Genomic DNA, 27,269 nt, shown 5'->3' with positions numbered 1-27,269 from the left:
GGCAATATAAAGAAATGCAAAAGACAGTCCTTGCCTCAACTCCATACTAGCAGATAAATAGTAAATAAGAAGGTACTAGCATTAAAAAGGGATTGGGAAAGGCTTCCTGCAGAAGGAAGGATTTTAGCTGAGACTTGTAGGAAGCTGTGGGGAGGGAGTTAGTGGGAGATGCATGACTGGGACCCATGAGATAGATGAAGGATGGATAAATAGATTTTGGAGTCATCTGAATAGGGATGATAATTAAAACCATGGGAGCTTTGAGGTCACCCAATGAGAAAGTATATAGTGAAAAAAACCCCAAACAGATCAGCAAGTATTCTGCAGTTTAACAGTCCTGGGTTGCCTGGGTTCTAGAGACTGAGTGATTTGCCATGAAGTCTACATCATCTCCCTAACCTCAAGATCCTCTCCGGGAATCAAAAAAAACAAACCAACATACTACTTGGTTTGGACTTCTATGCCCTTTTCATTCTCCATTTTGTACTTAAGTTGGAAAAGTGACTCTTGAGGGTAGAATTTGTCTTTGTATCTCTGTATCCTCTTACAGGTAGGGCACATGGCCTTGCACACAGCTGGGGCTGAATAAATGTTTGTGGATTTGAATGGATAACCATTCCCATTTCTATCATGCTTTAAGGTTTACAAGCAATTTCTTTACAAAAGGTCAGGTGGAGCAGGCAGTATATGTATTGTTATCCCTGTTTTATATATGAGGAAACTGATGTTCAAAGAAAACTCTTAATTGGTTTGAAGCATGGAGTATATTCATGTATGCAGGGGTTGTACTCAGGCACTATTTCAGTCTGGATGCATTTGCAGTGATGGTATCTCTCCATGGGTCAAGGGCCCACCTAGGCTTGATTTTGGCAATGACAAAATCTTCTTAACAAGTTAGGGGATTCCTTTTCTAGTTTAGTCCACGGTGGAGAAGACAGATGGATTTACAGTCAGTTTCTACAATGTGATTTAGCCTTTAAAGGCATGTTTGAGAAAGAGAAGGACTAGATCTGGAGGAGGTAGGGTTGGACAGAGCTAGAGGGAGGAGGTCAAGCAGAGAGAAGCCTTCTATTTCCTGAGGGAAGCCTGTAGAGTGAAGTGATCCCTCTGGCAGGTAGTAGTAGCAGTGATGGCAGTAAAGGCAGCAGCAGCGGCAGCTAGCATTTATATAACGCTTTAGTGTTTGCCAAGAGCTTTACAAATATTATCTAATTTGACCTTCCCAGCAATCCTAGAAATCTAGTGCTATGATTATTATTACAGATGAGGTCCAGAGTCATTTGGTGACTTGTCTTGGGTCACACAAGTGTCTGAAGCCAGATTTGAACTCAGGTCTTCCTGACTCCAGGTCCAATACTCTATCCACTGTGTTACCTAGCTGCTAGGGAATTCTGTGCCTCAAGGAACTACAACAGAGGACAGAAGGGTAGCAAGTAAGGAGGAGTTCCCAAGGTATTTTGGGAGGCCTCGTAATATGTCTGCTAGGAGTAATGGTGAAGGAGCCACAAGGCTGAAAAACAGCAAGGAATGGAGAGAGGATATCAGGAGCAAACCAGTCTGGTATCCACCAATCAATTCATAAAGATTTATTAGATGCCTGCTATGTGCTACTGAAATAGGAGCTGGGGCTACAGAGATAAAAAGGATATAATCCCTGCTTTCAAGAGGTGTACTTCCCATCAGAGTATGACTATTGGTAATATGAGTTATATAGACTGGGCAAATTTGAAGGGTGTGTGTGTTCGTCCTTTGTTGCCAAAGAAGATCACGTCATCAGAGAAATGATGACATGACTTGCACTTGACTTTGTTTTGAGTGAGGGAGGGCTGCACAGGTCAATAGTCTCACTTCTCCTCCTCAGCCATCAGGGTCCAGTGACCAGATATTCACCAGGATGACTGGAGATGACCCAGGATGAGGCAACTGAGGTTAAGTGACTTGCCCAAAGTCACAAAGTTAGTGAGTGTCAAGTGTCTGAGGTCAGGTCCTCCTGACTCCCGCACTGGTGCTCTATCCACTGCACCACTTAACTGCCCTGAGGAATGGGGTAACTGATATTACTTGAATTACTCTGTTTGAGTGCCTTCCCTTTTTGGGGGCAGTGCTTCAACACTGGAATGGTACAATAAGTCTAGAGGACTGGGTAGGTCCCTGGGGAGGTAGTGCTCTTTGGAGGGGAAGGCTGTTTAATTATCCAGGAATCTCAATGTTCTTCTCAAGAAGATGGCCTTAACCCCAGGGTAGAACTAGAAGTCTGGAGCAATGAATCAGTCCTGGGGAAGTGGAGACTTTCAGGAGAAGGGAAAAAGTTTTCAGTTATTTAAGGGACCAGGTGCAAGTCCTTTGTGGATTTTTTTTGGCTAGGTTAAATAGAGCTTAGCTGTTTGATGTTTTGTTAGTCTGAGAGCTTCAATGAGAATAGAGAGTATTTTTCCCTTTTTTGTGGAGACCTAGACATGACCCAAATTCTAATATTCCTGGTGGAAATTTTGGGTGGAGATAAATGAGTCAAATACTAATGCTCCCAGAGAAAACCCTGGGGGGGGGGGGGCATGAGTCAAAGAAAGACTGCATTAGAAGTCCCTGAGATGGAAGCTGGCAAGTGTAAATCTGTGTAAATATGCTGAGCTGTTTTTCTATGATCCTGGGCCATGGATTACATACAGTTAGTCAATGTGTCAGAGCCAGTTTGCCTGACTCCAAATCCCATGCCTTTTGCACTATACCATGCAGATGGGGGCAATGCTTTCAACATTCACAGGTTCCCAAAGAGGGCAAAAAAACCTCCTGGGAGGTACTGGAACAATGCAGGGGGTCAGTAGTAGCCTTGGGTGCAGCTGGGGTCACTGAATAAAAATAAGGGGTGGTGGAAGCATTAGGAAAAAAGAGAAGATAAAATTTTGAAAAAAACCATTTAAAAATCATGTTTTATCTGTTGTATAACAGAGTTAAAGCTGTAGTGATTACATTATTTTCCAAATAAACACACAAAATGCAAGTTATAACCAATTAGTGATCAAGTCTGACAACGGGTCTTAACAAGCAAGTATCGGCAGGCTAGTGTGTCATGCATGGTTGAGAAGTTCAGCTTGCATCGGCAGAAATATGTGTGTGTAATGACATGTTTTCAATACAATGCTATACAATATTGCATCATCAAAATTTCAATGCAGGAAAAATCTCACACATTTATAATAAATTATTAGATTTAAGATGTGTCATTTAAAGATATATTTTATATTTTTTTGAAATGACAAAAATTTTTACAAAAACCATTAAAGGGTTAAAGAAAGTAGATTTCTAGAGGGGTGCTAAGCAAATTTTCTTTTGAAAAGGGGGCAATAGGCCAAATAAGTTTGGGAACCTCTGTTTCAAATCAACTGACTAATGAACATTTGAGTGATTGCTATGAGCAAGATACTATGGAGAATACAAAGAAAGAGAAAATGTGGTCCCTTTCCAACAGGAGCTTACAGTTTAGTTGGGGGTGGGGCTAGAATATATCCATATAGACACTCAGATGTATGAAAAGCTATACATAATTTCATAGATTCTCTGAGCTGGGAGGGATGTCAGACATTAGCTCAAAATACTAATTTTACATACATGAAAACATGACTTTTCCACGGTCCCAGAGTGACGAAGTCATGCCAAGCAGCAAATGCTAAGGGCCACAAGAAGCATCACAGTGTAGTGGGAGAAAACAGTGGACTGGATGTTCGAAGAAGACCTGAGTCTGATCTCCTGATCTGCCCTTTCTGTTGTTGTTGTTCAGCTGTTTTTCAGTTATGACTCTCTATGACCCCATTTGGGGTTTTCTTGACAAAGACACTGAAGCGGTTTGCCATTTCCTTTTCTAGCTTATTTTACAGATGAGGAAACTGGGGCAAATAGGGTTAAGTGACTTGACCAGGGTTACCCTGCTAGTAAGTGTCTGAAGCCAGATTTGAACTCATAAAGATGAGTCTTTCTGACTCCAGGCCTGGCACTCTGTCCACTGCATCATCTAGCTGCCCTGATCTGCCACTAACTGTATGGCTACAGATAAGTCACTCCCTCTCTATAAAGCTCAGTTTCTTCATCTGCAAATGGGGATAATAATCTCTGTCTTAGTTGCTTAGCAGGGGTGTTGTGAGAAAACTACAAGTGGGAGCTGCTATATTATTCCACAAGAAGCACAGAAAAGCACATATTCTACACTCAGCTATTTCTAGGCAGGAGGAACACAAGACCCTTTTGCTCATCTGTGGACACATGAACTAAGATGAATGGTTTAAGGAGTGGTTCCTGAATCAGGACAATATCTTCCCAGGATACTTTTTGGAATTTTCATCTGTCCCCATCGCCCCCTGCCTTGTTATACTTGCCTGCATCTGTCATACACTTCCTTGTCCAGTGAAATGTAAACTCTAAGGGCAAGGACTGTATCATGCTTTAGTTTTGTATTTCCAAATTTCTTTTACATGGCAGGTGCAAAATCCAATAGCTTTTTCTCAGTTCTTATTCTCCTTGACCTCTCTGCAGCATCTGACACTACTGACCACTCCCTACTCCTGGAAACTCTCCCCTATGTTCATGTAGTTTCTCCTTAAGAACAGGGACTGGTTTGATTTTGACTTTTTATCTCCAGTACTTACTGGAGTGCTAAGAACATGGAAGAGATTTAAGTGCTTGATAAATTGAATTTCACTGAATTTTGCCCTCAAACCACCCTTCTTTTGAACATTCCTGTTTCTGTTGAGGGAGTCACCAACCTTTTCAATCATGCAGATTTGCAATCTGAGTTATCAATCAATCAATCAATAAGCATTTATTAAATGCCTATTATGAGCCACACCCTGAACTACATGTTGGGGATACAAGTACAAAGAATGAAACAATCCATTCTAAAGGGAGAAACAATAAAGACACACATACTAAGACTTTTGAAATACCCTGTATACATACACACATACGTACATACATACATACATACATACATATATATATCTCATAAATATAAAGTTAACAAATACACACACAGATAAATTCAATATAAAGCAGTTTGGGAGGGAAGGCACTACCAGTTGGAAGGGCCAAGAAAGGCTTCATGGAGAAGATGTTATTGAGATGTATCTTAAAGGAAGACAAGGAGTCTTTGAAGTTTAAGTAAGGAGGGAGTACATTCCAGACACATGGGATAGCCAGTGAAAAGATACAGAGATGAGAGATGGAGTGCAGTGTGTCAAGAACAGGACAGTTTGGCTGGGTTGCAGAATGTGGGAGGGGGAATAGTGTCTGATGAGGCAGTAAAGGTCTTAAGGGTTGGGTTGTATAGGGCTTTAAAAGCTAAAAAAAAAGTTTATATTTTATCTTAGAGGCAATCCTGAACTCTTCAATTTCTCATTCCCTACATATCCAAGTCCTATTGATCATCCTGCCACAACATCTCACAGACGACCCTTTTTCACCCTTCACAGAGCCCTCACTCACTTCACTTTGGGGCCTCTCTCTGGAGGATTACATCACCTCCTGTCCCAAACTATTACCCTGGCCTCCTAGTTGGTCCCCCTGTCTGATCTCTCTCTTCTCCAGTCTATCCTGCACTTGGCTACCAAAACTGGCATTTTTAAAACCAAGGTGTGATCATGTCAAACCCTTCCTTAAAAAGCTTTGGTGGCTCCCTATTGCCCCTTTGCGGATATATAAGCTTATTTAAAGCTATTCATAATTGCTCTTTCCAGACTAGTTTCACATCACTCCATCTCTTTTTTGTTCCAGCCAAGCTGACCTATGGGCTGTAGCTCCCTATATGTGCTCCGCTACTTCCACGCTCTGACAGACCATGCCTGGTCTCTCCTGACCTCCACCTCTTGGATTCCTTAGCGCCCTTCAAGATTCAGCTTGAATAACTTTGTTTATTTTGTATTCATTTCTTGGTGAACATCATTCTCCATACGTCCCTCCTCTCTATAAGTTCCTCGAGGGAAGGGACCATTGTTGCTTAGTCTTTGTTCCCCAGTGCCTGGCACACAGTAGGTGCATAACAATTATTTGCTGAATTATACTGAATTGAATTAATGAGCATTTATTGAGCTGAACTGGAGTGACCACAGCTGAGTCAGGTGACTTTGGTCCTTCTGGTCCTGGGCTATCACCTCCATTTCTTCCTCTGCAAAAGGAAGGGGTTGGACTATACGATCTTTTAAGTCCTCGAGCCTTGCCATTTTTCCCTCTCAATTACAATGATAGCTTATATCTTAAAACACTTTAAGGTTTGCCAAGTGCTTTATATATAACGCTTCACCACATCCTCAAGACATCTCTAGGAGGGAGGTGCTGTTATTATCCCCATTTTACAGATGAGGAAACTATGCTCTTGTATCCCTTCAACCCTACCACCCTATGGCTTTTCAGATGGGGCCTCTGTTAGTGACAGTACAACTGCTATTTCCCAAGTGTCGGGGGGGGGGGGCTTAAGGTTAACAGTTTCATTTTTTTGTGGGGGGACATTGGGCATAGCAAGGGATGTGTTGTTTTTAAAATTTAAATACAGCTGCAGGAGAAACCAAAGTACACCCAGGAAGAAAGGCACAAGGTGACCTGAACTTCCTCACGCAACAGGTGTTCTGCTAGAACCGGTTTCCCCAGAGTAGTTGTGAAACCTCTTTTCATATCTATAAAAACAGAATGGCCTATCATCTGGGAAGATTATGGTGCCATCTCTCTGAAAATATGGGGATGGACAAAATACCAAGAGATGTCAGCAATTGGGGCTCCTATAAATTGGACTATGTTGGTACAGCAGAAAAACAATTTGGTGGAAATTTGGGGCCTTCTTTGTTAACTGCAAAACAATTTGATCTAGGTTCTGATCATGATGCCTTTGGCACAAGCCTCATGTGAGTCATTTTCCTTTCTCGGACCTTAGTTTCTTTATTTGTAAAATGAGGTGATTGGCTTAGCTAGATGGTGTCAAAATCAAACTAGAAACTGATCCCTAGGGGCCCCACATTGACTTAGAAAATTGTATTATCTATGTTGTCTTGCATTTTTACTTATTCTGTTAAACATTTCCCAATTATATTTTAATCTAGTTCAGTCTTCACTTGGAATTTTGTGGGAGGAATAGGACTGATGGCCTTGGGTTTGACACCTCTGGCTTAGATGACCTCTGAGGTCCCTTGTAGCTCCTGATCTAGGATTCTGTGATCAGTATTTCTTAAACTAATTTAGTCAAGGCATACTTTGGGGCTTGAAAGATGTTGACAGAATGCACAAACACTAAGTGGGGGAAGAATTATGATTTAGAGGAGTGTAAGCAAATTGAGGAGGAGTAGGGAATTTTTTGAGCAAAACAGAAGAAACTGACTATTTTTTTGCAGCTTGTGCATATTTTTTGATAGCTAAATAATTTCATGCTTAATATTTTAGAGGCAGTCACAAAAGCCCATCTCTTTAACACTAATATTTTTCCTTTAATGTTATATGGTTACAAATTATGGAACATTATGACCTCTGAACCATAACAATCACAGGTGACTCAAAGGGCAATGGAATGATGGCTGTATGGTGGCTGAAAATAGGCTGTACATGAAAAGTGGTGTAAAAACATTATCAAGGACATGTATGACTAGAAAAGCAGGAGGCCTGGCCACACAGCAAGATTGAGGGAAGGCTCTAGCACTGCACCTAAAAGCAGGTCTCTAATGGATTGGGTGCATCATTTATGGGACACTTAAAGAATGCCATGACCAAAAATAACACAATGTCAAAAGGTATGGCTTAGTTGTCTTTTGGAAGCACTCCTCACTGAAGAATAAGAGGTACAAATATTGCTAACGTAAGAAGTTTTCTTATAAATTTTTATTCACATAATGCAAAATAGCAGGCCTGGGAGAACTGGGTTTGGGAAATGATGTACTAGATGATTTCCAAAGTCCGATCTTATTTTAATAGCTTGTGTTCTAAGGGCCCTTCAAGCGCTGATATTCTAGGTTCTAGGTATTAAGGTCCTTTCCAGCTCTGACGCTACGCATCCTAAGAACTCTTCCAGTGTGGACATTCTTTGCTCTAAGATTCCCATTCACCTCTATTATTCTACACTTGTTCCCATAATTCAAAGCCTACATGGATGGCATTTATGGAAAGGAGGCTCTGGGCCAAGATGTTTTTGGCTCTGACTACCTCTACGATGCTCCTAACTGGATTGAGATACAATAATAGGTCAAGTCACTGATCTATGTACGGCGAGTGGGACATCTGCAAGCTCAGAGAGATTTTGGCTGAAGTGGCTCTTGTGTAAAAGGGCAGCATTCTATGCATCCTTTGAGGTCCCTGTAACATTCTTGAAGCATCCCTTGTTGAATTTAACACAATTTCTTGCTTGACTCATTGACAGTTTCCCCCTCCTCCTGCCTCCCTATTATTTTCATGATGACCCTGCTTTAATACTCAGAGACCTATGGAGTTTAAACTCAGATGTCCACATTTTTGTTACTATAAAGTAGACAACAAATAATAAAAAGTAAGTGATTAATGACTTGTATATGGCAGCTTTCACACAAATCATCACTTTTACTGGGGTAAATTCTACCAGTAATAATAGCAATCATGGTTCTATATTGCTTTAAAGGTTTTAAAGCCCTCGTAGGATCATAGAACATCAAATGTCCAAATTGAAAAGGACTTTAGCAAATATAAAACTAGAGCTGGAAAATACCTGGAACGTGAAAAATCAGAGCTGGAAGAACTTTTAGAACTCTGTGTTAGAGCCAAATGGAACAAAAGTCTAGCCTTGATTTTATAGATGTGGAAACTGAAGCTCAGAGAGAGATGACTCGCCCAAAGATCCCACCACAAACTGATGACAGCTGAAATTAGAATCCATGTCTTGTAATTCCTGGTCCAATGCTCTTTCCATTACACTGTAAAACTCCTGCTCAAAATCAGAAGTTGAACTTATCAAAAAAAATCATGAACTCTGTTATTATTACTGAGAATAACACCTTATGTTTACAGAGTATAGTCCTCACAATGACCCTGTGAAGTAGGTGGTATATTACGATTTCCACTTTAAAAATCAGGAAATTAAGGCTCAGAAAGGTTAAGTGACTTGCCTAGGGTCACACAGCTGGTCAGTGGCAGAACTGTGGTTCAAAGTTCTCTCAGGCCAATTCTCTTCCCACTCTATCAGTGCACCTTTCAGTGAGGAATACAAACTTGCCAAGCAGCCTAAGCCAGGTTAGAACTACAGACTTCATTTACAAATTCTCCTCTTATTGACTTGTGGGTTTCTGGCTTTAGCTCTCAGTTTTTGGTTTGCTACTTCTGTGACCTTCAAGTTACTTCTCTCTGGATCTCAGTTTCTTACTTTGTAGAAGGAAGGTGGACTCAATGATTCCTAGGACTTTTTTTCTTGTTCTAAATCCTGCGATTCCCCCAGACTCCTTGGCATGCTGGCAGCAGGTGTGCTTTTGAGTAACTGACCACATTCCCGTCTCTCTGTCTGACACCCATCAAGAAAGCTTCTGTTGTTTCTGAATGGGACTGATCGAACACGTCATTAGTAACTGGATGCTATATGTACCCACTACAGGTTACGGATCACCAGATCTTAGTATGGGGTAAATATGGTCAATGGAGTGACTCTGAAAAGCCAAAATAAACCTGAAAGATCATTCAATAGAATGTAAACATCACCTAACATAAAAGCCTTTTAAGGAACTTTGGGACAAAGAAGCAAAGCTTTGATAATCCTGTGCAATTATGTGGATACAAACTGCAATGTCACTCAGTCAGTGAGTGATGTATTTTAAGCAGCCATTGATCACAAGTAAGACTTGTGATAAACTTGTGATAAACTAAAAACTTTCATAGTAAAACATTACTACTATCATTCATTCAAGAAATAATACATTAAGTGCCTACTGTGTGCAGAGCCCTGGAATGGTAATTGGAAGAGATACAAAGTTGAGAGAACTGACTCCATGGAACTCACAGTCTAGTTGGGGCAATATCATGCATAACTTAGATTATGGTCATTCACAGTAGTACAGAAGTGCATTAAAGAAATGAATTACAGGGGCAGAGCCAAGATAGTGGAGTAGAAGGACGGACCTGTAGAAGCTCTCCCCGCACAGCCCATAAAATACCTGTAAAAAATAACACTAAACAAATTCTAGAGCAGCAGAAGCCACAAAACAACAAAGTGAAAGAGATTTCCAGCCCAAGACAGTCTGGAAGGCCGACAGAAAGTTTATCGCACTGGGCTCAGAGCGGAGTGCAGCCCAGCCTTGGCCGCACAGCATGAACAGGACTGGAACGGGCTTCAGGGCACTGAATCACATGTCAATACACATGTGTATATGTATACATATGTGTAGCAGCTATGGTTTCCCAGATTCCTCAACCCACAAACATCAAAGACAGCTTCAAAGGTCAGTAAGAAAGTTCTTTCACCTGGGTAAGAGGGGAGCATGATGTGGCCCCAGCCCCAGGGCAGCAGCAGCGTCCACTTTTGGAGCCCTTGGCCTAGGGCTAAAGACCCTGAGGGAATCGAGGAGCTGATCTGGGTCTCAGTTCTGAGTGTCAGTTCTGGGGTGAGGAAGAGCACTGACATGGAGGAGCTGGTGGAGGCTCTGGAGAGGAAATCCTACTCGCAGATCCTAGGCAGAAAAGTGTGCTTGTGGTTGCTCCCAGACCAGAGCACAAGCCAGGAGAGGAGTAAACTCCTCTCCCTTAATTGTGCCACATTGAAGGAACTGAGAACTTACAGGTCCCTAGAGTATACCCTCCACTTGACAAAGGACTCAAAAGTCAAGTAACTGGCTGGGAAGATGAACCAAAAAGGGAAAAAAAGTAAGACTAGAGATGGTTACTTTCTTGGTGAACAGGTATTTTCTTCCATCCTTTTGGATGAGGAAGAACAAAGCATACCATCAGAGGAAGATATCAAAGTCAAGGCTTCTATATCCAAAACCTCCAAAAAAATATGCAACAGTCTGGAGGCCACGGAAGAGCTCAAAAAGGATTTTGAAAATCAAGTAAGAGAGGTGGAGGAAAAATTGGTAAGAGAAATGAAAGCAATGCAAGAAAATCATGAAAAGCAACAGGGTGTTAAAGGAGACCCCCCCCCCCAAATGCTGAAGAAAATAACATCTTTAAAAATAGACTAACTCAAATGGCAAATGAAGTCTAAAAAAACCAATGAGGAGAAGAATTCTTTAAAATGCAAAATTAATCAAATGGAAAAGGAGGTTCAAAAGCTCACTGAAGAAAATAGTTATTTAAAAATTAGAATGGAGCAGATGGAAGCTAATGCCTTTATGAGAAACCAAGAAATTATAAAACAAAACCAGAAGAATGAAAAAATAGAAGACAATATGAAATATCTCATTGGAAAAACAACTGACCTGGAAAATAGATCCAGAAGGAATAATTTAAAAAATTATTGGTCTACCTGAAAACCATGATCAAAAAAGGATTCTAGACATCATCTTCCAAGAAATTATCCAGGAAAACTGCCCTGATATTCTAGAACCAGAGAGTAAATAGAAATGGAAAGAATTCACCAATCACTTCCTGAAAGAGATCCCAAAAGGAAAACCCCTCGGAATATTGTCACCAAATTCCAGAGTTCCCAGGTCAAGGAGAAAATATTACAAGCAACCAGAAAGAAACAATTCAATTGTTGTAGCAATACAATTAGAATAACACAAGATTTAGCAGCTTCTACATTAAGGGATTGAAGGGCTTGGAATATGATATTTCAGAGGTCAAAGGAGATAGGATTAAAACCAAGAATCACTTACCCAAGGAAACTGAGTATAATACTGCAGAGGAAAAAAATGGAATTTCAATGAAATAGAGGACTTCCAAGCATTCCTGTTGAAAAGGCTAGAGATGCATAGAAAATTTGATTTTCAAATGCAAGAATCAAGAGAAACATGGAAAGGTGTTATTTGTAACTCATGAGGTCTTTTTCAGTATTAGAGTAGTTAGAGGGAATATATATATAAATACATGGAGGTGTATATGGGTATGTATGTATGTGTATATTATATATGTGTAGGTATCTATATATACATGGGTATATGTATATATGTGTGAGTATAAAGCAGTTCAGTCTGGCTAACAAGTAGAACACAAGGAGAGAAGCACAGTAATAGAGATAAGGTTGGAAAGCTAGGCTGGTGATGCCAGATGGAGAAGGGCTTTGAATGTCCAGCAGAGAGCTTTACACAGCAGGCAACAGGGAGCCCCTGAAGATTTCTCAGCAGAGAAGAGACAGGACCAAATCTATGGATACTTAAATATTTTAAAGATTGGTTATTCACTGACATGAAGGCTATCTCAATTGATATAGATCAAAATCCCTGAAAAGATTATCTTTAAGAGTTGCTGTGGCCCAAAATATCATTGTTATACATCCAAGCTAGTCATGGGCAAGACTGGTGGTATTTGAACTGTAGACATGAACACTTCTCCAGGCCTCTACTATACACATCAGGTTACTGTGGCAGTGATGTGAGGGATGCAGGAGAGGAGAAAGTAAAGAGCAGAATATCTGTTAGGAGGTTACTACAATCCTCCAACAGTTTTAATCAAGGTCAGTATTGAGGTGCTAAAAGGAATGGAGAAGAAGGAAGGAAGGGCTGTGAGAGATGCTGAGCAGGTCACTGGCAAGACTGATTACTATCATTTATTATTATTACCATCATTTTACTAAATAGCTCTTTACCGTTTAAAATGCCTTCACATCTAATATCTAATTTTATCTTCGTAATAACCTTATGAAATGGTAGGTAGAGCAAATATTAATTTAAAGATGAGGCTTAGATGCAACATGGCTAGGGGTAGAACTCAAATCTGGAGGTTTTTCTGATTTCAACTCCAATAATCTTTCCATTTAACCTCTCTGAATCTCAACTTCCTCACTTGTAAAATAAGAATAATTCTTATTCTATTTACGGCTTAGGTTTGTTGTGAGGAAAGCACTTTAAAGTGTTTTTGAAATTTGAACTGTTATTGTTCCTACTACTGCTGCTACTATCGTGTGCAGACTGCAGTCTAGAACACTGAAGAGCTGACTCCTCCTATTATTTCGTGGGGCCAAAATAGAAGAAAAGACAAGAGAAAAGAGGATGTTGGAAAGCTATTAAGATTATACATATACATTACATTCAGCCAGTGCAGCTTGTGGTTTCAAAGCAGCAAGTCAGACCTGGAAGTCCCAGAAGTCACTAAGCTCTGCTCCCACTTTAACCAGAACCACCACATTCAGAGGTCAAAATTCCCCAGCTCCTTGGCTGCTAGGACAAATCAGGTATTACTAGAAATAGCCTTGGATTTGGAATCCAAGAAAAACTTGGATTAAAGTCCCTAGTTCTGGTTCTTAATGCTTGTGTTACCCTGTAAGGCAAGTCAATTCACTTCTCTGGACCTCACTTCCCTCATCTGTAAAATGAGGGTTTTTGCGTGTCACTAAATTACTTCTCAGCACCGTTATGGGGAAAATGCTTTGTAAACTGTAAAGTGCTGTAGAAGTGGGAACAGTCAGAAGACTTGGTTCTAGTTCCAGCACTTCTATGAAGAGGTTTACTAGCTGTGTGAGCTCTGGCAAGTCACTTGCCTTCCTTGAAACCCAGTTTACTCCTCTGCAGAGTGAAGGGATTGAGCTCAAGAAAGGTTTGTAAGGCCATCCCATGTTCTTGAGGGTGCTCTCAGCTCGGATAGGCTATGATCTGAAGGCCTTGCCCAGCTCAGACACTCTAGGCTTCAGTGTCATTCTAAAACAGAATGCTCAAAGAAGGGGGTTTGTGTGGGATACTCTGTTTTTTCTTGATAAATAAGAAAAAAAAGCAGCAACTTTTTTTTTTTATTCCAGTCTTTGGCCTGAAAATATTTTTAAAACAACTGAGAACCTTTTCTCACTTTAGCTAAGGTACAGTCTTGACTAGGGAACTTGATCTTTCTTCAATTATTAAAGCAATCACAGCCCTAGGGATTCACCACTCACAACATCAAAGACTCCTGTCAACCACTATCAAAACAGAAGGCACTGGAGATGAAGTAAACTGTGCCCTGAGCCCAGGACTGAGTTTTGGACTTGAGGACATCCTAGATATGAGATGATGGTGAAAACAAGTGTGTTTATAACAGTTTATCTTTTAGAATTCAATCCAAATGTCTCTTGGTGGTATTGCTTATCTTATTTTTATATCTTTTGTTTCTATATTACTTGTATTTTCAAATATCTCTCCCTTCTCTACTTCCCAGAAAGCCAACCCTCATAACAAAGATTCAAAGATGGAAGAGAATAAGGAGTTCAGCAAAGCCAACCATGTCTGATAGCAAGTGCAACATTCTACACCCAAAGATGTCCCTCTGCAAAGAAGGGAGGTATGTTTTCTCAACTCTTTTTAGGGCCCAAACTGTTTATTATAATTATACAGAGTTCATTTTCCATCCTTTTAAAAAAATTCTTTCCGTTTACATTTTGTAGTCATGGCATATATAGTTTTCTGCTTTCTTCACTCTCTATTAGTTCATGTTGTCTCAAGTTTCTCTGAATTTTTCAGTAACCATTTCTTTGGGGAAGTAATAATTTGTTATGCTCACATACTACACTTTACTTAGCCATTCTCCAGTTGATGGCTCCCTATTTTGCTTCCTATCCTTTGCTAAATTATGGTGCTGTCTTTAACCAATTTCATCCTCTCAGCTCAGAAGAATATTCCTCTTAGCGCTGGAGCAGAGAGCCTTATTCATGACTTCCTGCCAACCTGCAGTTGGGATGGACAATATGCAGAGGGCTGGTTTGTGCATCTGGGCTATGGAAGCATATGATATTAGAGTTGCTACATTAGGCCCTTGGTACACAGGATGTTTGAATTGGAAGGAACATCATAATGCTGCCAATAGTAACTCAAAAATTATTTGACATTTTAAAATTTACAAGCCTTAACTACAAACCTTAAAACTTAGAACACAGAATAGTAAAGTTGGGAGGCACTGGGCACAAAGAACATCAGAGTTGGCCACACTCTTAGTGTACAGAATGTCCAGGATGGAAGGTTTAGTTTAGAACATAGACTGTCCAAGCTAGCAGGACCTCAGAGGCTAACTCATCCAAATCCAACCTCCTCATTTTACAGATGAAGGAAGACATCCTCAGTATATCTATTCCTGCTACTCACGGTGAATCTCGGCAAAGATTTCTCAATATAACATTTATGTGTCTTCTCCTCAGGCAATATCAGTTTTGCAATGCTGATGTAAGGCTTTTGTGGCATTGAAAACTGCTTCCTTCCCTACAAGTCAGTATGAGCAACACAGTCTGTCGATGCTGAAAGTATTGGGAAGAACCCAAGAGTAAGAAGATAGCAAATCGTGATTTAGGCTTTGTTTCAAATGAAGACTCTTAACATGGCTAGCACTGGGTTTTTCCCAGAGCTTTTCCCATCATCTTGCCTGCAGAGGCAAGATGAACAAAATAAGTGAAAAGGTGATATATCTTAGAGAAAAGAGGAATTTGGTCATTGATAGCTTGAGAGATTTGGATCACAGAATATCAGCCCTGCAACAGGATTTCTGGGTCACCTAGTATAACCTTTTTATTTTTACAAAGGAAGAAACAGAGGCATGGAGATAAGAAATGACTCGCCCAAGGTTATACGTAGAGTAAGTCAATGGCAGAGTTGCTACCTTAGGGTCCCTTGTATTCACAACATCATCTATTCTAAAGACCCTCCTAGCTTTGACACCCTATTTTCTAAGGGGCCTTCCATTCTAACATTTTATGGTTTACATCTGAAAATTTCTTCTCTTCTAGAGAGAACCTAGAACCAAGGTATCTTGACTTCTAGCTCAGTCTTTCTACTCAGTTGGAACTGCTCCTGGTGAATGTTTTGGCAGCAACAGATGCATTTAATTTGGGTTCTAGGGAGACTTATTCCCTCTTTGGTGATCTAAGCCTTCAAAGGCAGCACCTAAATTGGAGGATGAAACTGCCACCTCAGAGGTATGCATCCTGAGGAGCCAGAGAAACTCAACCTGCCTTGACATGTTTCAGCTGGAAAAACAGAACTTTAGCCACATGGCTCCAACTGTAGGACGGCACCCTGGGGCCTTCTCCAGAAAGGCTTGCAAGGGCAAATCTTCCTCACAGTTTAAGCACAAGGTACAAACTCCACCCAAAAGGGTGATTTCCAGCCAGTCAGGAAATTATTACAGTAAAAAACAAAAATGCTGGTGATCCCCCTGGTCTCTGAATTCCTGGCATATTTCTCATAGTTGGGAGCAAGCCACTCCCAAACTGCTAGATAAACTGACATCTGAGCAACTGCTGGAGCTGTTTTCTTCCCCAAAAGAAAAGAAAGAATGCAATTTCAACGGATGTTTCAGCAAGTTGGCTGATCTGGGTGCGTAAAGGAAAAAGAATGTGAACTATGCAGCCTGCGATGCTGAGGCAATAGTTTCAATGCTCAGATCCCTGAAACTGAACTAAGTGAGTCGCCAAGACACAGTCTTCTTATTCCAGGAGCCAAAGGGAACCAACTTGGGCAGGATTGGTGGGGAATCCCTCCCTTGCCTCATTTTCTCTGGCTGCAAAATGAAGCCCCTTCTCACTCTGCTAGTGTCTGTTCTGAGGCTCCTTCCAGCTCTGACTCTGGTGTAGGCAAGTCATGATCTCCCTTGATCCTCACTCTTCCTGTCTTACCTGCTTCTCAGGGTTACTGTGAAGAAAGTGCTTATAGTCTGTAAAGGATTAGAGAAAGGTCACCTATTGTTATCGTTACTGCTGAGCCCTTGACAGGGCTGACATCCTATGATTCCTTGTCCATTTTTGTTTACTAAGCACCTATCATGTACAAGTGGCAGTGCTAAGGAAAGCAGAGAATGTAGGATGACAAAGACCTGATCATTGCTCCAATGATGCTTCCAGTCAAAAATGGAACTTGGTAAAAATCAACTATCAGCTTCAGGGAGATAACTTGGACAACCTAACTACCCTCTTCTTTTGTACTTACAGCCTTGTGCAGGAAATAACATAAGATCACTTGTCATCAAAGTGCTTCAATCACATTCCCCACACTGTGCTTGCCTATGAAGGAAAGTAATACAAATTCATGTAATAGAATGGTTTCATACTCAAAGGGTACACCTCAATTAACCAGGAAAAACATGACCCAAGGCATTCCAATGAATTGTATATAAGATTGTATTGTAATAGAATTGTAGAGTAAAATAAAGTAATAGTTTCAGAACTGAGAGAGACAACACATCAACCGATTGATCTTTCACTTTACAGATGAGGAAACTGAGGCCTGGAGAGGTCATATGACTTGTCCAAGGTCTCAAAGTGAGTCAGAGGCAGAGGTAGGACTAGAACCTATCTTCTGAATTTTGGGATCATAGAATTTCAAAACTGGAACCCAAATCATGAGTCCAGTCCACAACAATCCTGATAGATTGCCCTCCAGTCATGGTAATGATTTCCAGTTAACTATTCTTTCTATCCCAGTAAACTTCTCAGACTTCACTGTGCCAACATAATGGAAAAGTAAATCTGCCCTAGGTAAATCTCTGGTGGCAGATGCCAGGTCTATGCTGATTTTATGAAGAGCCTGCCTGCTCTTCTCAGTTCTCCCAATTAAGGAAGACAATGAACTCCCAGCTGCTAGAGAAACTGGGAAGGAATTTCCATGCAGTAATAGGCCCTATGAGCAAAATGTTCCTGACTATGAGTCAACCCCCATTGGAAGGTAGGCTCAGAGAGGAAGTGGGGGAAAATCTGGCAAGTGAGTGTGTATCCTTTCGCTAGCTACAATGATTATCTTATGCTTTGTTGGCACAGAGAGAGGCTGGGAGGGTGATGGCATTGATGCCTTGTCTCTGGGAAAGACAAAAGCAGGCTCCGTCTTTCTTTAAAACTTCCTGAGCCAGTAGCGCTGCAGTTGAATGAGCTTTTGAATTTTTTTTCCTCCAAGTGCAGCAACCTCCCAACCCTCAAAAAAAAAAAGGAAGGAAAAAAATCCCAACAGCTCAACATCGGATTTTTATGGCTGGACAAACAATATTGAGTGAGAAAATGTAAGCTCTTTTCATGGCTGAGAGCTGTGTGACTGCAGGCCATGGAGCATTGGAAAGAGCTGTAGCGTGGAAGTCTAGGTCATCATTCTGGTTTTATGAAAAACTTGCTATGTGGTTTTGGACAAGTCATTTGCCTGCCCTTGTTAAAGCTGATGACTGGTGACTTATATAGGAGTTAAATGACACTTTCAAAAGATTAGAAAGCATCTCTAGAGTTTATCAAGTTCTGCGCAGCAACCTTAAGGACCTGGAAGCACAGGTGGTTTGGAGGATCAAAGGATTTTAGAACTAGGAGAGGACTTAGAAGTCATTTCATTCAATTCTTTCATTTTATAGCTGAGGAAACTGAAGCCTATAGAGGTCATAAATTCCATGATCATGCAGGTAAGTAGCATAGCAGAATTGTTGTTCATCCTTTGGAAGAGGACCAATGACATCATAAGGGATGACTTGCACGTGAATTGGACTTAAGTGAGGCAGAGCTGCACAAAGTCATCAGCCTCACTCTCTCTTCCAGAGTCATAGTGGTACCATGGAGGACAAAAATCAAGATGACTGGTGATGGCCTGGGCTGAAGTGGCTGACCTTGGCGTCTTTGATGTCTGACCAAGTTCTAGGCATCTGCTTCAGCTGCCTTCATGGCCTGTGGGACAAACTGGATGTCCATCCCAAGCACGTGAAGCATAGCAGGATTAGAATCTAAAAGATTGACCCTAAGTCTAATGATCTGGTGTGGTTAGTCAATTCAATCCAATAAGTATTTATTAAATGCCCACTATATGTTTGGCACTGAGTAGTGTTGGAGAGACAAAAATAAAGTGAAAAAGAATCCTTGCCATCAAAGAATTTATAAAATTCCTAACTGCTACTTTTCACGAGAAGTGAAAAGCTGGCTAAATGGATGATGTTGAAGAATAGGATTTAGATTTTCGGATTGTGGCTTAAGATAAAGGAAACACAGGCTTTTGACTAGGGATGGAGCGCATCTAATGAGGTTAGAAAGAATATATTTGCTAGAAAACTTGTGAATCTTATCAAAAAAACTTAAACTAAAAACGAAGGCAGAGGGAGAAAAGGGATTACATACACCTTCTAGGGCAGAGACAGTCCACAGAAGATAGAAGATACGATATAGGCAGAACTACTATAGAAATGCCATGTATTTCTGTGGCAACAATGTCAACTACGGGATAGGAATAATATTCCTGGCCTCAGGTGACTGCACAGAGGATGGATAATTCAACCTTTACTCATTCAATAATCACTTATTTAGAGCCCTATTGTGTGCTAGGCATACTGCTAAGCCTCAGGGGAAAAAGACAAAAATGAAGCAACCCTTTCCTTCAAAGAGCTTACACTCTATTAGGTAGAAATAATGTGGACATATAAAATAAAAATACAGATTAATTTGGGGGCCAGAGAACACTGGTTACTGGGGCCCTCAAAAAGTCTCTCTTTGGAGGAAACACTTAAGCTGAACCTTGAAGGAAGTCAGGGATTCTCCAAGGTAGAGGTGAGAAAAGAGGTGCTGCTAGGATAAAGTAAGAAATGAAATAGACCAAAGGTTTTATTAAAGAACCACACAAAAAATCTCACATCTATATATCATGAATATTTTTTTTTCAAGCACATTAGGAGGTGCTGGAAATGGTAAGCACTGAACACCACCACAAAAATTGGTACCAATTATTTCTAACACATAAGAAATAACTGGTTACTGATGTGATAGTCATTTGTAAATAGACTAGTAAGAACAAAGATAAAAATCAATGACAATTTAGAAGAAAAAACATGTGATACGGTATGCTACTAGAATAGCTGACCTACTTAAATGAGCCCAAAATGACCCCAAAATGATGACCCCAAAATAAGAAATTGGTAAAAGAGCAGACATTGACACAGACTAGAAGCATTTCCTAAGAAAGTTTAACTGATGCAAAGCAATTGCCAAAATGAATTGATTAATGAAGCCTAGAAAGTGCTTTAGCCAGCAAACAGTTGACATCCTTGACAAGTAGGGATATGGCAACCAAGGTCAAGACTCATTCAGACTATAAACCCATTTTTAAAATCTTATGTAGAAGGATAGTAGAAGATTGAGAGGTATGTGAAAAAATTCAGCTCGTATGCCATCTCCTAGAGGAAACATTTTTCTGATCCCTCTAGTTTTTAGTGTACTCTACCTTCTCAAATTATTATACATATCACATTATATCACCCCAAAGGGCATAAGTTTCTTGAAGGAAGGGATTATTTTTCATTCAGACTTTTTATTTCTAGAACCTGGCACAGTGTTTGCTCTTTATAGCTTGGATCCTTCCTTCCTGCCTGCCTAGTCTTCTTACACATTCCCTGCTCCTGTTACTCTACAGTCTAGCTTTGCTGGCCTGTTTACTGCTCCTCACACACTAACTATTCTTCATTTCCCATTGGAGTGTCTTGGCACTGACTGTCCACTATACCTAGAAGGCTCTCCCTCCTTACTGCTGCTGCTTTTAAGACTCAGCTTAGATCCCACCTTCTGCAGGAGATTCTTCCTGATCCCCATCCTGCTGTTTAGTGCCCTTCTGCTTGAGGCTCCTTGTATCTGCACATATAAGTCTACATGTGTGTGTTGATCTCCCTGCTAGAATGTAGATTTCTTGAGGGCAGAGATGATATTAGTTTTGTCTTTATACCCACAGCACTTAGCACAGTACATGGAACATAGTAAGTGATTAATAAATATTTGTTGATTGATGGATTATACATGGTAGGCATTTCATAAATGATTGTTGGACTGTTTGGGGCATGAGTAGGCAGCTATACCTGACCAATGAAGAACTTTGTAGGAGAAACAACACAAAGGATATTATCAGAGAAATGTATTACCAGAAGGAGGTGAATAATAAATGGAAACTGATAGTGACTTCTGGGTCATGTGACTAACAAGATGGAGGACTAGATACTTCCTCTGATGCGCATGATCTCTTAAACTTCTTTAAAATCGGTATTTTATGTAAAAGAGAAAACAATTTCAGCTGTCCCCACAGTCTAAGAAACCTTAAGAAAGTAACAAATTGATGAACTAGTAGCAGAGAAGGTTAATTTCTAATTCCTAGCTTGATCACTGGGAGCCTCCTCCTTCACCTGCCACTACACTACAGCAATCCTTCCATTTCACTCTCTCACTTCCTTTTATCTTTGCTTTCATTTAGAGTGAGAATGTGAGGATCAATACAATTCAGTTCCTCCAGTAACATGTTGATTCCTTGGTAACTGAACAAGTATAACATACTGAGTACCAACCATTGAATATTTACAAACAATGTAAAAAACTCTGAAACTCTGAGATGGGGGCCATTCTGGGTTTTTTTTTTGTTTTGTGGATTACCATGGCCAAATGATCAATGGTTAAGCCTCTTCGCTAGGCTGGTCCTCAGAAAGCAGCCAGCTGCTGGGCTTGTACTTGAAGGCTTTCCAGCACTGCAAACTCTGCCAGCCTGCATTCTACTGGCACAGCCTCGAAGAACTCAGGGCTTCCTCCATGCCTCAATAACTGCATGTGACATCCACTTAATAAATACTTATTGAATTAAAATATTTGTCCATATACCTTGGTGGCTTTGAAGAAAGGTTGGATGAATACTTTAACGTTAGAGATGTTGTGCAGGGGATTCCTATTCAGACAGACCCTGAAATATATTCCTGAGGCAGGGCTTTGTGGGAGTAGGTGTGCATTAAGAACGATGCACCCTTTGACCCAGCAATGTCACTTCTGGGACTGTATCCCAAAGAGATCATAAAAATGGGAAAAGGTCCCACATGTACATAAATATTTATAGCAGTTCTTTGTGGTGGCCAAGAACTGGAAATCGAGGGGATCCCCATCAACTCGGGAATGGCTGAACAAGTTGTGGTATATGAATGTAATGGAATACTATTGTGCCTTAAGAAATGATGAACAGGAAGACTTCAGAGAGGCCTGGAAAGACTTATATGAACTGATACTGAATGAAAGGAGCAGAACCAGGAGAACTTTGTACAGAGCAACAACCACAGTGTGCGAGGAATTTTTCAGGTAGACTTCGTCCTTCATAGCAATGCAAGGACCTAAAAAATTCCCAATGGACTTTTGAGGCAAAACACTTTCCACAGCCAGAAAAAGAACTATGGAACTGGATCGCAGATTGAAGCAGACCATTTTCTTTCGTGTTATGTTTTGTTTTGTTTTGTTTTATAGTTTCTCCCATTCATTTTAATTCTTCTATTCAACATGACTATGGTGAAATTATTTAATAGGAATGTATGTGTAGAACCTATATAAGATTGCAAGCCATCTTGGGGAGGGAGTGGGGAAACAGGGGGAGTGAGGGAAAAAAAATCTAAGATATATGCAGGTGATTATAGAACACTGAAAACAAATAAAATAATTATTTAAAAAAAGAGTGATGCAAAAACAAAAACAAAAAAAGAGAAAAAAGAAGAGTGTTAACGAAATATTTCAAAATACAAAGAAGACAGAAGAAAGTCAGCAAGGGACACAGACAACGACGGCAGTGTTGGTACCACTGGGTTAAATTTAAAATATACTTAAAAAATCTAAGTTGTATGTAATAAGTTTGTGTTTTTATATGTAATCTTTTTCTGTTTTCACATGTGGAAATGATTATGTTTATTGAAATTTAAATTCATAATAAAAATAAAATGTGTATGAAAAAAGTTAAAGAAAAAAGGGAAACTGATATCATTCGAAATCCCTCCTACTTTTAGGTCTCAGATACCTCAAGTACAGAGCAAATATAACATTCCATTCATACTACCTAACCCACAAGGACTTCATGAGGATCAAATCAGAGAAATGAAGTGGAAGTATTTTTTCACAGTAAAGTCTTGACATAAATATTAGCTATTATTGTGTTGTTGCTATTATATTTAATAAAGATAACAATAATACTATGCATGCAGAGCACTGTTATTACAATAGTCCAGATAATTAGGCTCAGAACTAGCTTAGTGGCAGCTGGAGTATGTACAGTGGAGGAAGCTGATGTGAAATCAAGTCAAAATTTGCATCTCTAAAATAATCACCCACTGGTCTTAGTTCCACTTTCTGGGGCAAATCCCTCTTCCATATGACAGGCAGTGACAGTTTGGGAGGCTCAAACAATGATAATGGACAAGTGGGAGAAGGTAGGGCCTCTTATTTCACCTGTTCTCTGCCAAGGAGAGTAATTTTCAGACTAGTAAGGACGGTCAAAATGTAGCAAACACTGTTGGAGGGAAAACAAACAGTGCTTTGCAGGTCCTGGCCAGGCTGGGAAAGCAGTAGGTGTGGGAACAGGGGATGAACAGTTAATAAAACAGGATAAGTTAAAAAAAAAAAAAGACTTTCTCCTCAGGGTGGTTGTGAAAGGCACAGGGGAAGCATTCTTTTACCCAAATCTCCTTCCAATCTTCTTTCCCACAGCTTGATTTAGACTAACCAGTTTAAGCTATGTGTGCTACTAACTAAAAATTTATTATCTCTAGGGGCTACTCTTGTCTGTAAATCCAAAATGCCTTTTCCTGGCGTCATTACTATCTACTCTAAGTAGTGTAAAGGTAGCTAGGTCTACAGCAACAAAAAAAATCAGAAATGGAAAAAACTCCAGAGCAAGGGTTCTTACTCTCTTTTTTCCTATCATGGACTATTTTGGTCATTTGGTGAAACTGTGGACCCCTTCTAAGAATATTTTAAAATGCATAGAATAAAATACATGAGATAACAAAGGAAACTAATTCTATTGAAATACAGTTCTCTTGTTCTCTCTAGCTTTACTCCTCTTTATATACAAGTTCATAGAATCCAGTTAAGAGCCTTTGCTCTAAAGAAACCACAAAATCATAATGTGGTAGGATTTGAAGGGACATGAGCTAAAATGGTGGAGATGGAAAGGTAGCTTAGGAAAGAAGAAGAGGTTTAAAGGGGGTAGAAGGCCTGGGTTCAAATTGTGCCTGAGCCTCTTCCTAGCTTCCCTCTTTAGTCTTAGTAGTTCTTCCAGTTCTCCTTAATCTTAGTATCTTTCCTTTTTTTTTTTTTCTGAGACCATCCCCAATTTATTCCGTCAGTGTCTTGTTGGTACATAGTCATGTGCATGCTATTTCCCCCATTAGATGGTGAGCTCCCTAAGAGCAGGGATTGTTTGCTTTTCTTTGTACCCCAAGCACTTAGCACAGAGTCTGTCACATGGAATGTGCTTATTATTAAATGCTAAGTGACTATGTGACCCTGGCCAAGTCACTTAACATCTTTGGAGCCTCCCAACCTCTCCCATCTCAGATTCCTCATTTGTAGAATGGGCACTTTTTATATACTTCAAAGCACTTCAGTTAGAAAGCACATTGCAAACCTTAAACCTCTACATAAATGCCAAGTTATGACTAGAAATATCAGAATGGGATTTAAAACATAAAAAAATGTAGAATGTTAGTCAAATCTAATAATGGATGGGAAAGTGCTTTGTAATAGTACAACTGCTATTAAGCTCACTGTCACTGTCATTACTGTAAGTCATACAGGGTTGGGAAATTTTCTGTGTTCTAAGGTTCCTTCTACCTCTGCCATGCTGTATTGGAAGGTCTCTCCCTGCTCTCTAATTTATTGTTTTGTGGTGAGAAATCAAAAGTTCCAAAGAACAAAGCCTATAAGGCAAGACCTTCCTTGCTCCAGGAAGCCCCAAGTCTGCTCTATTCCCAGGGCAGCAGCTATTTCTAGCAGGAAGGAGGACATGTAGGACAGAGAGCCTGTTGCCATGAAGGTACAGGCTGTTCTGCTCACTCCTGAGAGGGCTCTCTGTGGCTTTAATTTATTATACAATAAAATGTTATCAACAAGGCCTCCAATTCCAGTCAATTGCTTACTTCATTCTGAGGATTCCTGGACCATACACAGCAATAGTGGCAGCAGAGGAAGCACAAGTTAATTATTTACCCCCCCAGGGGCAGAGCTGGGCTTCAGAGGAATGGCTTTGTGCCAGTCTGTTTCCCCTTCCTTAAGGTTGGATGACAGTAGGTGCCAGGTGGATGGAGTGCCTTTGGGTCAAAGCCAAAGGCCTTTCAGACAATTACTCCCTTTGTCCCCCGTTCCCTTTTCTAGTTTGCTTCATAGCCCCCCGCTGGAGCCACAAGCACACAGAGTTCAATATTTGCATGGGCCTATATTTGCTTTGGCTGCCTATTATGCCTATGAGATCTCACATCCAAATAACATTTTCTTTGTCTGTCATTCAAGGCCCTCTAAAGTCTAGTCTGCATCTACGTTCTTGATCCTATTTCTAATTCCCCTGCATCTCTGCACTAATTCCCTGTTCCAGCCAGAATGGGCTCTTCTACAAACTAACTATAAATTTGACTTATTCAATTCCATTGTCTTTTCCAGGAAGCGCGATACAAAGAAAAGAATGTTAAATTTGAGGTCAAAAGACCTCGGTTTCATAGGTTCCCAAAGTGGGAGATGCTGCCCCCTTGGGGGCACTGGAACAATCTAGGGGAGTGGTAGTGGTTTGAAATGACACAAATTAAAAACAAACCAACCCCAAACCATTAAAGGGTTGAATAAAGTAGATTTCCAAGATGATGATGAGTAATTTTTTTTTTTGAAAAGGGGGTGGTAGGCCAAATAAGTATGAGGATCTCTGGACTATCTCTCCCTAAGCAGTTTTGTGTATTTGAGTGAGTACTGTTTTGGGCCTCAGTTTGTTCCTTTGTAAAATAAAAAAAAAAAAATTTGTAAAAAAAAAAGTCAGACTAGATCAAGGGTTCTTGATCTAGGACTTGTTTTAAAGACATTTTGATGTCTATATTTTAATATGTATATATATTTTATTGTATGCATTTAAAAACCTTATTCTGAGAAGGTATCCATAGATCGCACCAAAGGGACCCAACAGGTCCATGGCACAAAACAGTCAGAGAGCCCCTGAGCTAGAAAGTCTATTCAGTTTTCTTCTGGCTTTAAGTCCTATGACCCGCTACTCTGTCCAGAGTGAAACCTTTCACCCAGAAGAATCCTCAGATAAAATTCATAAAGGAATAAATCAGCAATGAAGATAACTCAGAATATTGGACATTGAATCCATGAGGGAGGTTTTTAAACAAGTAGAAACTGTGAGATATTAAAAGAGTTTAACACAAGAACAATGAAGTAGAGGAACATTTGGCAGAAGAGAAGCAAAAGGCAACAATGTTAAATTAATACATGAATTTGATACAGGCCAAAGAAATTGACATTGAAGACAAGAGGCACAGAAATAACTTAAGAATGTAGGTCTTAGATATATGGGCAAAACAAAAAATCTGAAGAATCTTAGAACGGGACAATTAAAAAAAATCTGAATATTATGATTCAGCAAATAACACTAGGAAACTGTGCAGAACTTCTGTGGACAACAAAGCAATGATTCAAAGAATCCAGAGTATTTCAGAAAAACCTATACTTGGAAAGTACCTCAGAGGGATTATGCCCTATATAATTTCAAAGTGTTGGAGCTGGAAGGGACCTCACAGTCCAACTACACTTGGATAAGAATTCCTTCTATAACATCTGCAACAGACGGCTATAGTGATTGTGCTGGAAGACTTCTGAGGAAGGGGAAATCTACCACCTCCCAAGGAATTCCTGGGGAGTACCACTCCTCCACTCTTGTGTACAGCCCTGGTTTTTCTTACATCAAGCCTCCCACCCATCGCTCCTAGCTCTGTCTTTTGCCCTTCCAATACTTGAAAATAGCTACCACGTCTCCCACTGAGACTTCTCTTCTCCAGGCGGAACACGCCTCAGTTTCATCAGTCTAATCCTTGTGTGGCACTTTCTCCAGCTCTCTCACAGTTATCAGTCATCCTCTTTTGGAAATGTTCAAATTTGTCTACATCTTTCCTAAAATGTGGCAGTCAGAATGGACATATTGTGGACAGATGTGACCTGACTAGAGCAGAGTTTAGAGAACTATCTCCCCTTTCCTCCTTGACATGGCCATTCCAAATGCAATTTAGGATAGTGGTTGCTTTTTTGTGTCATGTCATAACTGTTTGTAGTTCTTTAAAATACTCAGATTTTTTTCAAAGAAGCAATTGTCCAGTAGTGTCTCCCCCACATAAATGTGGAACTTTAATTGATTTTTATTAAATTTTATCTTAATAGGTTTGGTGCATTATTATTCAGCTGTCAAGATCTT

General features: G+C 40.2%; 1 protein-coding gene across 8 annotated transcripts in view; it reads right to left on the bottom strand.

The window, feature by feature from the left end:
• Nucleotides 1-27,269, bottom strand: part of GNG7 (G protein subunit gamma 7) — a 371,729-nt gene that overhangs the window by 29,654 nt on the left and 314,806 nt on the right. Inside the window, exon 5 of one of the 8 annotated variants that reach the window (XM_072601446.1) lies at nt 17,013-17,086. The exons of the other annotated variants lie outside the window; for them this stretch is intronic. The gene's annotated coding sequence lies outside the window, so the exon portion shown is untranslated. The remainder of the gene's footprint in view (nt 1-17,012; nt 17,087-27,269) is intronic. 8 annotated transcript variants of the gene reach the window in all.

This window comes from Notamacropus eugenii, chromosome 4 (assembly GCF_028372415.1).
Source record: "Notamacropus eugenii isolate mMacEug1 chromosome 4, mMacEug1.pri_v2, whole genome shotgun sequence".
NCBI lineage: Eukaryota > Metazoa > Chordata > Mammalia > Diprotodontia > Macropodidae > Notamacropus > Notamacropus eugenii.
The sequence above is the reverse complement of the archived record's forward strand: the minus strand, read 5'-3'. Positions and strand labels throughout refer to the sequence as shown.